Below are 15,185 nucleotides of genomic sequence, written 5' to 3' on the forward strand. Positions count from 1 at the left end.
TCAGGAATGACATCCGTTTACTGCCCGTTGTTGCATTTAGCCATATTTATACTAATTTAATTGTAAGTACTGGTGTCCACACAAGACAAGCGCTTACAGCATACAATTATGTTTGAGATCAGTATGTGAAATTTTAAAAATCCCGACGTTCGTACAAAAGAAAGTCATTTCCCCACTAAATCGGGAAATTTTCTGTGAGAAAATTATTAAAAATTTCTTGACATTCTAATTCTAAAATAACCGAAAAAAATGTTTAAAGTCGATAATACCGTACGCTTTATGAAAAGCGTAAGGAAGGACAAAGAGCCAAGGTCAACATTTTAAGGTGTGCATCATTGAAAAAGGTTCAGAACAATCGACACCGTCTCTGAGACGAGTAAGTAAACACACTTTGCCACAAAAGCTGACGAAACACATTACTGCGCGACAAGATCTCTGGAAAACTGAATTCTGAATCTTATACAAAGTTGGTGTACAGCTCTTTTAACACTACCAGCAGCCAAGGACAGTGGCGTACGAACGCCCCCGAAATTTGGAGGAAAATTTTAAAAAGTAAAATGAAAGTAAAGAAATCGGGAAAACAAGAACTGGTAAGTGCAACCTCCCTTAAAATGACCCTCCATAACTATTTTTGACTGAATAACTTTTAAAATGGAGGTTTGATGTGGTAATTGGAGCTCACATCTCATGGGGAAAAAACAACAATAACAGGGTATCAGAAATTAATTTACGGCGATGTATTCTATGATCCAAGCAAAGATTTAATCTTACTAAAGTAGTAAACAACATTGTTACATTGTAACAATATGGGCCATCTATCTACAATTGATGTCTTTCAACAACGAGTTCCAACAGTTATTGCTGATGCTTACATACTTAAGTGGAATTCAGCTAAAAAGAGAACGTACTTTTCCCTCTTTGGATGGTGAGACAACAAACGACAAATTTGTTTCTTCGGTGCATGTAGCATGGAGAAACGTTTCAGCGAAATGGATCAACACATTTCAGTTGGCTCACGGAAATCGATTTTCCCTATTTTGCGAACGCTCTAAATTATGCTGATAGCCATATTTTTAAATTTCTGATCGGAGAACATTTTAAGAACTTTACACTGATATTTTATGATAGTTCACATTTCGACCTGTGTGGTATTTAAGAAATTTCCAGTGGGGGGATTCTACTGACTATCTAGGGAGAGCATGAGATAATGCCTTTATGCCATATATTTCCCCCCATGGATAAAATTTATCAAGCAGATTGGGGGACACAAGTACCCAGAGGGGGGATTCCCCCATCCGCCCTACAAATACCACCCTGATTTTGACCACAACGCGGGATTGGAATAAAGACATCTAGATGTAGTACGTGGTCCAGGGGGAGGGGGCTAACCGTAAGCTAGTCACTAATACTCGTATTGTGGCCATGCTAACTGCTATAAATTCGGATATTTAATCTGGTGTTTTCTTAGAATCTAGACACCACAGATGACTAATCTTTAATTGTTTTTAAGTGTAATCCCACAGTTTCCAATATTATGGACTTCAAGACAATAAAACTTTGACGAATGCACTTGTCGAGGTTGATGCACAATATAATGCAACGTCCAACCACCTACGGCCACGCTACGTCTTTATTATATGTATTACTGCAAGAGCTTTCCCACACAATCGGGCCGGACCATGTGGCCGAGTGGTTAGTACATCACGCTTCGACTCCAAGGGTCCCGGGTTCGAATCCCGCTCGGGTTTGGTTGTTTGTGAATGTCCATTCATCAATTTCATCACTCATCACCATCTTCGCAAATTAGCCAAGAGCCACAAAACGCGAAGTAAAATAAATTAAATCAATCGATCAATCTCAGATCTTACTGGGTTGTAATGATGATAAAACTATAACAAATTGTTTTCAGTTAGAAAGACAACACTTCGTAGAACGCTGCCACATATTGTAAATCAATCCAGGTCATCACGCATTTTTTGTGAACGAGCGCTCTCGTATGCACGTGCGGATTGCTGAGCTAGCAGCGTTGTTAAAAGGAGCGGAAAGAAAGTACCAACGGAGTGAGCTAGACGACAGAAAGGTGCTTCATTGAATGCGAATATTTAGTACCAAGCAGGGATGGGAATTTGTTGCAACTGTCGAAAGACCTAAAATTTCACTTTTCTTGTTATCACTGTTTAATTAAATTATAAGTAGTAATATTTGTATATAAACAAATAAATATTAGGTAGACCCGGCCTCCAGGCCTCATAGCACATTTCATCAGGATTGTAAAGAAAGTTTAGCACCCAACCATTTCAAATGCAATAGCTCGCTGTACAATAAACAGCGCCTCGTCTTTCACCCACAGATGGTGTACACTGTATGACGTGATGACTCATCAAGTAAAATAAGGGACCTAAATTTAACTTTGGGCATCATTTATGGGATATTTACACGTCTCACTTGTCGAGAGTCGATCGATCTTGTACTAGCAGGATCACAGGGGTAAAAAAAGGTAAAGTGCTCCCCTGTGCATAGCACCACGCCATGAAGGCGTATAGGGGGTGTGGGGGTAACGCCCCACACTTTCTTGATCCGGTCGTGAGTGGGGGTGATGTGATCAGCACCACGCCCCTGACCGCCTTTACCCCCCAGGGTTTCCCCCAGGTACCCAGGCGAGTTTATATTGGTCGTAGACCTATGCAATTTATTACTAGCATGTAAACATGCAATCATCGCACCTACTTAATTGTAGAACTTGCCACTTAGAAAACAATCTAGATTACTCTGCTTACAGAGTAAGACTTAAATTAGCTCTATGTCCGAAATTGCTTAGGAGAGAAGTTAGAATGTTCAATTACATTGCCCTTGGCCTACGATCTAGCTGAAAGATTATGTACTGCACTTCTAGCTATTGGGAGGCACTGCACCATTCACAACTACTATATTTCAGTGTATTTTCAATTATATTTAATTGCACTAGTTCATGAGACCTACTTGCCAATGGCCTCACATACCAATATTCATTGAAAAGAAGTGGCATTAATAAATTATGTTCCAACTGAAATGTACTGATTACGAACTTTTATATTAATTATATATTATCCCGCTTCCAGAGCGGGAATCGGGCATTCCCAGGAGGAGAATTGATGGGCTGTATACCTCTTTGCTTACCATAACCTAGAAAGAAACCTTCTACAAGAGAGAGTACAGCACAATATAGCTTTGACATCTAAATCAAGAAGGAATATTGCACACTCAAATACCGGGCACGCTACAAACTCTACACGATCTTAATGAGTGTTCTCTGCTATTCACTAGTGTTGTCCACGGGACAGGCTTTTAAAAATTCGAGACGAGACGAGATTGATCATGTGTCCCGAGACAAACGAATATTTTCGAGACGAGACGAGACAGGCCAAAGTCTCGTCTCGTGGGCAACACTGCTATTCACGCTTGTGTTCTCTGCTATTCACCCTTATATCAATGAAGATGAAGGTTTTCATTTTTGTAAAAGATATGATTATGTTGTATGAAATGTTAGAAATTGAATATCTGATGTAATATTTAAAAAAAAAATATTCTGTATCTCAGATAGATTTACCACAATAACCCTTAACCATATTGATGGAACTGAATGAGGCAATGGATTGTCACGAAATCGTCAAGTCCTTAACGATAACGTATCGAGCTGAGATTGAGCACGTAAATTAATGCCATGCCAAAATTATATTCTAGCCCACATTATTCGATCTCATTTTATTTTTATTTTTGACTCACCCAATTTTATATTGTCCCATGGAAAAGTTACATTTTGACAAGTAAACTTCTAGCAAGTACCAAGGCATCCCGACAATAATGTTGATGCTGTTGTTGCCTTGTAATCAAAGAGTCCTGGATTTCATTCCAGATTTAGGTATATTGCACAATGGTTCGGGTTCTCGGGTCCAATCCAGATTAGCCTAATTTTTAGTGGACTATGTGCTACTATGGAATTACAACATGAAGGTGCTTAAGGGACGAGAAATAAACTAAACCAATCAATCTACATGAACGTGCTGTCTGCAACGTGGAAATCAAAATTATTTCTTATTTAAATGATTGAACTGAACTTGGTTTCGTGTTTATATTACTTTTTTACCCTATGCTTAGGTTCATGATTTAAAATCTTTGCAGATTTCGTATGTCTCAAAAGTACGAGTACCACGTCGTGGAAGGCCCTGTTCTATTCCAATTGACAAGTTGAAGCCATTCTTTCTTGCAGAAAAGGAGGCTATTAATCTTGGGAATGGAAACATTGCTTCTAGAAGCGACAGTGTCTGGAAAAGGATAAGTGAAGCTGCGAAAGATGTGTACAGTACCGCACCACAGGCCTTACACACATATACCTACCAAAATCGATACGGTTTGCATGAACTTCTAGATCTTTCAGAACCCATTTTAGTGTATTCTTCGGAGGAGGAATCTGACACAGAATGGAATGATATACCTACAGACTCAGTACAGAAGAAATTAAGTGGGGTGCCTGACAGTGAGCGAGTTGGTGATTTAGGTCATTATGCAATGGAATTTAATATTGAGTTTAGTGCAGACGAGTGGCGGGAAATGGGACCAGAGGAAGTTGCTTACAACCGCAAAACACAAGGCAGAACTTCATCACGAACAATACAAGTATTGAAGAGGAATGTTTGAACGCACAAGGTTCATGATCATTTTCATGCATAAACAAGGTGCCCATGCAGAATGGTTTTTTCTGGGGGAAAAGTTTGTGCAGAAAATGATCGGCAATATGTCAAGATCACGGGTATATGCAGATGGTGCGGTTCATTTCTTGAAGGTAACATTAATCACATTCCAAAGAATGGCAAAGTAATTATGGAATGTACTTTTAATGGACAGTATCGCCAGCTCCATCCCAAACAAGACAAAAGACAATTAGCGGGAATAAGAAGAAAGGATGCAATCAAAAAACAATGTAAGGAACATAAGTCAGCTGTCTCCATTAGGTGTGAAGAAGCTGAAGCAGCAATTGAATTTGGTGAATCTGAACCCAGTCACATCCCAACATTAAATGCACTGAGGATTGCCAAGTGTTTGGAAAAGAAAAAAAGTAGGTTGCATGAAAATCCTATTTTGGCTTTATGTATTGCGAAGTACATGGAACCTTACAGTTCGTCATTGAAGGACGTGACATATGATAAGCTCATTGTTCATTACTGGTCCCATGAACAAGTGTGTGTTACACAGGCAATATTCAAAGCAACAGATATATCGCAGTTATGTATTGATGCTACTGGTAGTGTTGTTAAGAAACTTGAAAGAACAAAAGAAAGGATGTCCTCTAATATATTTCTATATGAAGCAAAGGTGCCTTATCCTGAGGAACAGAAACAATATCCTGCCTGTAACATGATAAGTGAACGCCATGACACAGAGACTATCAGACATTGGCTATGTCGGTGGTTGATCGATTGTAAAATTGTACCCATGGAGGTAATAACGGATATGTCCAAGGCCCTGATGTCTGCCTGCGTGCAAACGTTTACAAACTTTCAGACCCTTGCTAGGTATTTATATAAGTGTTCAGAGATCATGTCCATAGAACCTGATGAAAAACTACAAGGCCTTCCCACTTGCTTCATACGATCAGATGTGTCTCACGTAGTCAAACTCATGAGTCAATTCGGAAGTCTTCGTGGACAACTGAGAAGAACTCGACAACTTTATCTAAGATCTCTTGGACAAGTTATTCAATCCACATACTTGAATGACATTGAAACGCTTTTAAGCCACATTTTCACCGTTGCAATGAACGAGTCTGAGGGTGTTAACACTGTTACTGGAGAAAAAACGCATTGCGAAGTTAGCAAATTATATTTGCAACATCGAATTGCCGGGTTTGAAATAGATATTCCTGAACAATCTGAAACGGAAGTGTCTTTACCACCTGAGCCACTAGTTGAAAGTGAAATTCCAAAAGCAGCGGGATTTCGCATCTGGGCAGAAAGGATTGCAGAGAAAGTTAAGAGAAATGTAAATGAAGATGGGAACAGAGGAAATCAACAGTATTTGCCAGATATTGTAGCTGATATTTTGAACTTGTGCCACCTTATTCCTACATGGACAGCTGTCATGGTTCCACATTTCGGTTATGGTCAAAAGACAGCTTCCAGTGCCCATGTAGAAAGCAATTTCAATAATACAAAGAATAGAGTTTTCCAGAATGTCAAGTTGCCTGCCCGACTGGATGATTTTCTTCTTACACACATACAGTACATCAGCGGTTCAATGAAGTTGGCAGCCTCGTCATTTGCGTTACGGAAATTGGAACATGACTCCCAGAGTGTAATGCAGATCAGTAGCAAAACTGCGCTTTTTGTAGAAAGAGAATACCAAACTTCCAAACCTGATCACTGTGTTGATTCTAATATGAATTATTGTCATGATCCAGTACAGATAAGAACGTCTGGAAAAGGAACAGAAATACACGACCATGAAAGAAAGGATGCACAACCCCCAACAGAAGTGTCTAAGAGAGATGATAACCCAACCTTGTTGGAAGGTACAGTTTCCAATTCAGTTAATACTATTGACACAGACAAATTGGCAGAAAGTTGTGCTGTTGAAAACTGGAAAGGTCAAGGAGAGAAATTAAGACCGAGATCTTCATATTTAGAACATAGTACTGAACTTCTTCGAACTAACATGAGCACATCTAATAAATCAATGCCAATTGGGATTTTAAAAAATGGAAATAGATGTCATTTGCGCCCAGTCAAACTTGGCAAAATGAAAGTAATGGTAAGGAATACATGTGGATTTGATTCCATTATCCAGTTAGCTTGTGTTGCATATTGTGACAGCCAGAAATACTATGAAATTATTCTAAAGAATTCTGAATTAAATGATACTGCCTACATCGTGACACAGATGTTGAAGTTTGGACCAACAGCAGATACATATCGCCTTCGTGCGAAAGCATTACTAGAATTCATGAAAAACTACAAAACTTTGAATGCAGGAATTACCTCATTGGACGCGCGATTACCAATATCGCAGATGATTCAACATGCTTGGAGTGGTATGGCTTCTGGTGAAGAAAAGCATTTATGTTCATCAGCAGTATGTCCCAGAAAAACTGTGTCTTTACCCATTGCTGTATGAAGCATAAGTAGACCTTCCAGACTAGATAGTATTGAGGAACAAGTTGAGAGAGATTTGACAGGAAGCAGGACACACATGTGTCGCTCTGAGATAAGGGAACTTCATGATTTTTCAGACGATGATGCTTATGTAAATCTAGAGGAATCACAGTACCCTCTTTGTGCAGGATTGCGTACTATTAACCGAACTCCTTCACGGTACCATATTTTTGAAGAAGTTGTTGAAGAAAATTTTGAAAGAAATGTACAGCTTACCTGCAAATTATCTGAAATACCAAAGATTCTAACAATTCAAGGAATACAATATCATCTCAGAGGTGTAATTCGCTATACAGGTGCATGTTCAACAGACAGTCTAGGTCATTTTACCGCCTGCTGCCTACGTCTCAATGATGAATGGGAAGTGTACGATGATTTGAGAGACAAATTTTTGATTTGGTGTACAAAATTGTACAAAAATAGTTCAAAATTCCTGCACTGTTTATATTCGGTTTCTCTAAAATGTACTAAAGCATTTACTTCTAGTACCACTTTTGATTTTGATTTTTCTCGGTTATTTGACTTGTACAAAATTTTTGATTTGGTGTACAAAATTGTACAAAAATAGTACAAAATTCCTGCACTGTTTATTTTCGGATTCTTGAAAATGTACTAAAGCATTTACTTGTAGTACCACTTTTGATTTTGATTTTTCTCGGTTATGTGACTTGTACAAAATTTTTGATTTGGTGTACAAAATTGTACAAAAATAGTACAAAATTCCTGCACTGTTTATTTTGGAATTCTAGAAAGTGGTACTACAGCATTTACCTGTAGTACCACTTTTGATTTTGATTTTTCTCGGTTATTTGACTTGTACAAAATTTTTGATTTGGTGTACAAAATTGTACAAAAATAGTACAAAATTCCTGCACTGTTTATATTCGGTTTCTCTAAAATGTACTAAAGCATTTACTTGTAGTACCACTTTTGATTTTGATTTTTCTCGGTTATTTGACTTGTACAAAATTTTTGATTTGATGTACAAAAATGTACAAAAATAGTACAAAATTCCTGCACTGTTTATTTTCGGATTCTCGAAAATGTACTAAAGCATTTACTTGTAGTACCACTTTTGATTTTGATTTTTCTCGGTTATTTGACTTGTACAAAATTTTTGATTTGGTGTACAAAATTGTACAAAAATAGTAGAAAATTCCTGCACTGTTTATTTTGGAATTCTAGAAAGTGGTACTACAGCATTTACTTGTAGTACCACTTTTGATTTTGATTTTTCTCGGTTATTTGACTTGTACAAAATTTTTGATTTGGTGTACAAAATTGTACAAAAATAGTACAAAATTCCTGCACTGTTTATATTCGGTTTCTCTAAAATGTACTAAAGCATTTACTTGTAGTACCACTTTTGATTTTGATTTTTCTCGGTTATTTGACTTGTACAAAATTTTTGATTTGATGTACAAAAATGTACAAAAATAGAACAAAATTCCTGCACTGTTTATTTTCGGATTCTCGAAAATGTACTAAAGCATTTACTTGTAGTACCACTTTTGATTTTGATTTTTCTCGGTTATTTGACTTGTACAAAATTTTTGATTTGGTGTACAAAATTGTACAAAAATAGTACAAAATTCCTGCACTGTTTATTTTGGAATTCTAGAAAGTGGTACTACAGCATTTACTTGTACTACCACTTTTGATTTTGATTTTTCTCGGTTATTTGACTTGTACAAAATTTTTGATTTGGTGTACAAAATTGTACAAAAATAGTACAAAATTCCTGCACTGTTTATTTTGGAATTCTAGAAAGTGGTACTACAGCATTTACTTGTAGTACCACTTTTGATTTTGATTTTTCTCGGTTATTTGACTTGTACAAAATTTTTGATTTGGTGTACAAAATTGTACAAAAATAGTACAAAATTCCTGCACTGTTTATTTTGGAATTCTAGAAAGTGGTACTACAGCATTTACTTGTAGTACCACTTTTGATTTGGATTTTTCTCAGTTATTTGACTTGTACAAAATTTTTGATTTGGTGTACAAAATTGTACAAAAATAGTACAAAATTCCTATAATGTTTTTTTGTGATTTCATGAATGTGTACTACAAGTAAATGGAGCTGTAGTAGCCTCTGCCGGTACGGGGTTAGTGATTCCGTGATTAACAGTGGCGAGTTCTTCAACAGCTTCTCCTTCCACACTGCGTTTCTGGAGCGGTAACTAAATTTAACAATAATTGGTCGTTTTCCGGATCTCATTACTTCCGCTGCCGATCTCCTTGGACGACCAATTCTGTGGCAACGGTCGACGTGTTCCAGTCCCAGGTGTTGCAACTTCAGTTTGTCGTGTAGCACCTGGAGGACGATGCTGTCCACATCCTCGTTTGGTGTTTCGGGGACTCCGTGCACCAAAATGCAGTTCCTTCTTAAATATTGAGCCAGGTCGTCGATGTCGACACTGTTGTTCTGTACTTGTTTGTCCATAGCTTCCAGCTCTCGTCGTAGGACTGCAATGGAATCGTTTGTTGTCTTCTTGTACACCATAAATTCTTCCCTTAGACATGTGAGAGATTGGTGAAGGTCGGCATCTCTATGTGCTGGTCCATTTTGGGCTATCAACACATCGAGCAGCTCCTGGAATGACTTCATTGTTTTTCCCACACTGTTAGAAGTTACCGTGAAATTTAATACATCCTACCGTAAAAATTTTACGGACTCGACCTTGGAATCGGAAATACTCCCATACCGTTTTAGACCAAGCCGCGCATGCGCATTTGTGTCGCTTGTCAACTTTCACAGGCCAACATGGCCGAAGCGTATGTTTTTGTTGATGTGTTGTGCTTCTTTATCGATGGTTGTGCTTCGAATGCCTGCGTGGAAAGTAAATCTACATAACTCAAGGTACGTATAATGTTTTTATTTTTTAACATAATGGAATGAAAATTCATTGTAACACAGTTTATTAGTGCTATATTATTATTATTGTACTGCTGTACTATTCAACGAAGCCAAAACCACGTGCATTTATTCAATTTGCTTGTGTAGTGGAAGATATAAATTTATCGATGCCTTTATCACATGTACCACATTGCAAATACCGGTCACTTTCATTAGGTAGTATACAAACGATATATGAAGTGCGTGTCTGTTGTTTACAAGTAGTACTCAGAAATTTTTGAAAGCAGAAACTTGCAATAGCCGAGTTACGGATGGTAGAAATGTTTAGTAACAGTCCCTGAGGTACAATTTTTTCTTACTTGACAGGTTTTGATGTTTTATGTAACATAGAATGTGCTTCTAACCGCGGAAAGCACGAACAACCGCGATATTTGATCCCAAACCACAGCTCACGTAAATTAAAAACCTCCTATCTCGGAGTACTTTCGCAACTTTTTATTGGTCAAAATTGGTGTATGCACATTCAAATAGCTTAAAAAACGTGCAAATGATAACGTCACCAAACTTAGCACTACTAACAATAGTTACACTTCTATTTTGGTTTTGTGAGTTTTCAGTCCTTCGTGTTTGATTTACCTTATTTTATAATACATTTAAAATGTAAAATTAATATTTATTTTCAATTATTGACTTTTATTATTAATATTTTGGGTGCACTTGCACAAAGCCTTCGAGCTTCCCTGCTTCAGGCTAAGGAAACTAGGTACTTTACTTCACCATAACTCATTTCCCTGAGCTAAAAACAGCAGAAAAGCTACATAAACAACTTAATCTTTATAAAAAATGCAAAAACTTTCACTTGGTGGTACAGAAAATCAAGGGTACCTAACTATTCATCTGGCATAACAGCCTAAAAGTACTGGCTGAAATTGTATGGATTTCATCAGTAGTGACTGAATGATACTGTTAATCCTGAACCTCCACACATAAATAATTCCAGGAAAGGGTTTAAAAGCTTTACGGGAAAAAAATGACATGGTGTGCTGCAATTCCTTCACCTATCCTGTACACTGAAAAAAAAAATCATGCAAATTAGCCGAAATTTATCTGAAAGTCCCAAAATTATAGTAAAATTCAATATTGGGTTCTAGACCCCATCAGAGTAAAGATATTTTGATCTAGCTAAGGTTATCTGTTGAGAAGTATTTAATCCCATGGGAGATTTATAAATGAAGAACTGGTCTCCCAATATTGTTCATTTTATTCATAATTTTGTATTTAGGTTAGTAGAATTACATAACTTTGACAAAATGTCAAGTGAATGGTTAAAAATACAAATTTATGAGTAATTATAATAGTGTACATTTACACAAGTTGGAGGTGTTATATTTAACTTTGTATGTGAAAACAAAATTGAAACTTAGAAATTTTTATCTGCGGAACACTGAGGAATTTTCTAAAAAAATTAGATGGCAACACTGATTTTCATTAATATTAACTATTTGGATGTTCCATAACATGTTGAGCATCCACTTAAAATCCTTCTGCTAGTTCTAAGCAAATAATGTGAAGTAAAAGCAAAATTTTTGTAATAATTCAAAATTCCTTCGGTTTTGCGGCATTTTCCAAGAATGACACTTTTACATAAAAACTGAGTGGTACTGACATGAAAGATGTGAGTTCTTGGTGTTATTTTGTATTTCTCTTCAAGTTTAAGCTGTTTATGACTGCAACAATTAGCATTCATGCATATTTAACTGTAATTAGGTATCTTATGACTGATTTAAAATTCTTTTTCTCTCGCAAGAATTGCAATTTTGGACAAAATTTGGATTTAAAGTTCCAGTAATCAAAACAATGACACAATATAAGTTTAATACAGTAGATTTAGGTAATTTATGGTTTAATTGTTATCATTAAGTTTAAAACTGTACAAAATTGTTAATAATTTATGTTTTTCATGCTCAAAATTCATTTAATTACAGGTTTTTATGAGAAATTCTGATTTTAAGTCTGGAAAGTAAAAGATATGCCAAGAACTGTGCCAATGGGTAGTGAGCTGTGAAATTTCTGTGGGAGGTCCTAGAAACTGCATTGGAACCTCTTTTGGACAAGATCCACAAGTAAGTTGCTTTTCATGTTGTCAACTAGAACCTGAAGCAACAAAATACCCACCCCTCCTCCCATTAGAAATGGATCCAATAAGTTTTTATAAGAAATTTGAAATGTTACTCACTCAATGGTTGGAAGTTAGCTTGAAAGATAAATAAAATAAATCATGGTAAAGGTTATTGAAAGTTTTTAATCTTGTGTTCTGACAACTATTATTCAATCCCTTTACCTTTACTTTCCATGTGAATGGCTGTATGTGGAAAGAGTGGGTCATGGAATTGAACAATTACTTGAATTGATACTAACACACAGGGCTTACTTTTTTTTAAAAATGCTGCCAATTTATCATACAAACTCCTGTACTATTTAAGGTCAGGGTGGGCTTTCCTTAAAAGTGGGCCAATTGACATTCTTTGAAATAACCCTTCCGTGTACTGAATGCAAGTTTTTTTTCTTTGTTCATATATTTGATATTTTGAATGAGATTCTTAAATTTATTATTGTTATTACAGGATCGTCCCTAATAGAATGCATGGAAATTATGCTTTCAATTGAGCAAGAATTGATAGAATGCTTGGCTTCCTGAATGCTATATCAGTATCCATTTCAAGTATGCAACACATTGGAGTTTGGCAAAAGGTATGTGTATCATGTGTGAATGGAACACTGCACAAACTTTCACATAATAATTAAAAAGCTCCAAGTTTGTAGTTAAAATATTTTTAATTCTCCTGAAATATTCACATCAATTCAGTGCATAAAACAGGTGGTTGGGTCAGTGGAAATGTGGTTTTTGTGCTAGACCCATACTTTAATCACCAAACATTCAGAGTTTGAGTCTTCTTGTCAGTATGGATGTGGTTTGTTGTACAATGAGATGGATAAGAATTGCAAAGTAAATTGTCCATCGCCATGTTTATTGCCCTTGTTTTACGAAATGAGTGCTTAAAAAAATTAAACAAAATGTCAAACAAGCTGCTGAAAATTTCTACACCAGCACTTGCATACATAAAAGGTCAGTCCCTAAAAACACGAAAGAAGCAAGAGAAATATGAATGAAAATTGTTATGGACAATTTGCTGACCCAATACTTGTGCATTCCACTGTACCATTTATTATTTAATCATAATATTGGTCATTTCTCATGTTAGTATTGTCTCTTAAGATCTAAAAGATGAATGGTTTAAACACTGAATGCAGTACTGGGTTTACCATATGATTTGGCACACACGGAACAGAAGTAGGATAAAGCCCATCATGCACCATGACATGAAGGCACAGCGCAATGTGGAAGTTGGGCCCCACCTGTGCTGTGATACCATAATTTACCACAGCTATACACTAAATTTCATGAAACGTTAAGTGGAGACCATGTTTCCATTAACTATGGATTATGTTTCTATTAAATATATGGATGAAATCTGCAAACTTCTCTAAAAATGTGGAAAACGTGGTGGAATACTGATGATGATGATGATGATATATGTCATTTTACAAATAAAAACAAATATGGAATACATATTTTCATGATTGCATTTCAACATGCAGGCTACAGTACAGCATGTTATTGTATCTCCATTTCTTGTTTCATTGCTTTTTTGAATTTTAGTTTTGTTTTCTGTTAACCACTTTAATAATACTCGTAATGACACTGAAAATGAAAACTTGCAAAAACGTACATAAGAAGTTCTCTTCTTTATTTTGAACTGACATAATGCAGACTTCAATTGTCTCATGGCATTAAAGACACCCTACTAACTGGATTGTCATGGTTCACATAGGAGATGTACTGCGTAGAAATTTTTGCAAAGAAAATTCAGGCTTGACCAGGACACAAACCAAGTTCTTTGGCATACCATGTCATTGCTCTACAGACTGAAATAAACCAGGGCTGGCTTAGTAGCTAAGTTAGTATAGTTACTTTTTCAAATTAGTTTACTCTATGGGTAACTGGGAAGGGAGGGGGTGAGACAGCTGAAACATGGTACTGATCACATCATCTCCACTGTAGCCAGTAGATAATGTGGAACCATGTGCCTTCATGGAATGGTGACAATTTCTGCCACCTTTCCACATATGTATTTATTTTTTGAGGGAACTGTATCAGTGGGAAACTACTACTGAGCTTATGCACCACTGAACACCTTTGACAATGTTATTCTGTTACTTGAGAATTAATGAAATTTTAAATTTATGCTGTTGCAATTGCATTTGGTTTTGTATCAAATTCCTTAATGGTATATTTCTTCTTCCCAGGTGATTTAATCCAGCAGAAGGGTCCTAAGTTAAGAAGAAAAAAGCACAAGTGCAATGTAGTAATTATTTGACAAAATGCAAAGAAACAAGTGTAAAGTGAAAATAAATAAAAAGTAAATTATAATTATGTACTTGGTTGATTTGAATAAATTATTTATATTATTTGAATTATTATATCACATTTGAAAATTCCATTTTTAAAACTGAAAAGTATTTGAGGATTGCACCAATAGGGATAGAAGATTGGTAGTAATGCCAGTAAAATCCAGGTGTTTTTTATCTTATTTTACTTATTTATTTATTAATTTTTTATGTTGAATTGATTCTCTTGGGCTGTCGATCAAGTGGGTTCTGCAACTGTTTCTGAGCTTTTGAGAATAATGCCACTATCTTCAGGCTAGAATTACTTCTTTACCTTTACCCTGAAGATGAGAATAAAGTCAGATCTAGGAACTTCTCAGACTTTTGTAGAATTCATATGGTCAAGGAGAGAGAATCTATTCATCATTTGCCTACAGAAAAACTTCGGCTTATTATAGTATTGTGTGTGTTTATGAGTGCAATTTGTGATTTACTTGTTGCATTGTGAGGAACTTGAAGTGAAATTATTTTTTTTCAGTTCAATTACAGATATTTTTGTAATATTTCTTAATTTAAGTAATAATAATTATCGTACTAACAAAGTAGTCTCATTATGGAAATGTATTTCCATAAATGCTAAAACATTGAAATTTTAAGGTTTGAGGGCTATGTTTTCCTTTCTGCTTTCTTTT

At 36.0% G+C, this 15,185-nt stretch overlaps 1 long non-coding RNA gene across 1 annotated transcript; it reads left to right on the plus strand.

The window, feature by feature from the left end:
• Positions 1–9,944: 9,944 nt before the first annotated feature.
• LOC145996864 (uncharacterized) lies at positions 9,945–14,580 on the plus strand. Its single transcript, XR_014442821.1, has 4 exons — positions 9,945–10,047; positions 12,030–12,167; positions 12,669–12,795; positions 14,413–14,580. It is a non-coding gene; the product is annotated as an uncharacterized LOC145996864 (long non-coding RNA).
• The last annotated feature ends 605 nt before the right edge of the window (positions 14,581–15,185 follow it).

This window comes from Lepisma saccharinum, chromosome 13 (assembly GCF_977018435.1).
Source record: "Lepisma saccharinum chromosome 13, izLepSacc3.1, whole genome shotgun sequence".
Taxonomy (NCBI): domain Eukaryota; kingdom Metazoa; phylum Arthropoda; class Insecta; order Zygentoma; family Lepismatidae; genus Lepisma; species Lepisma saccharinum.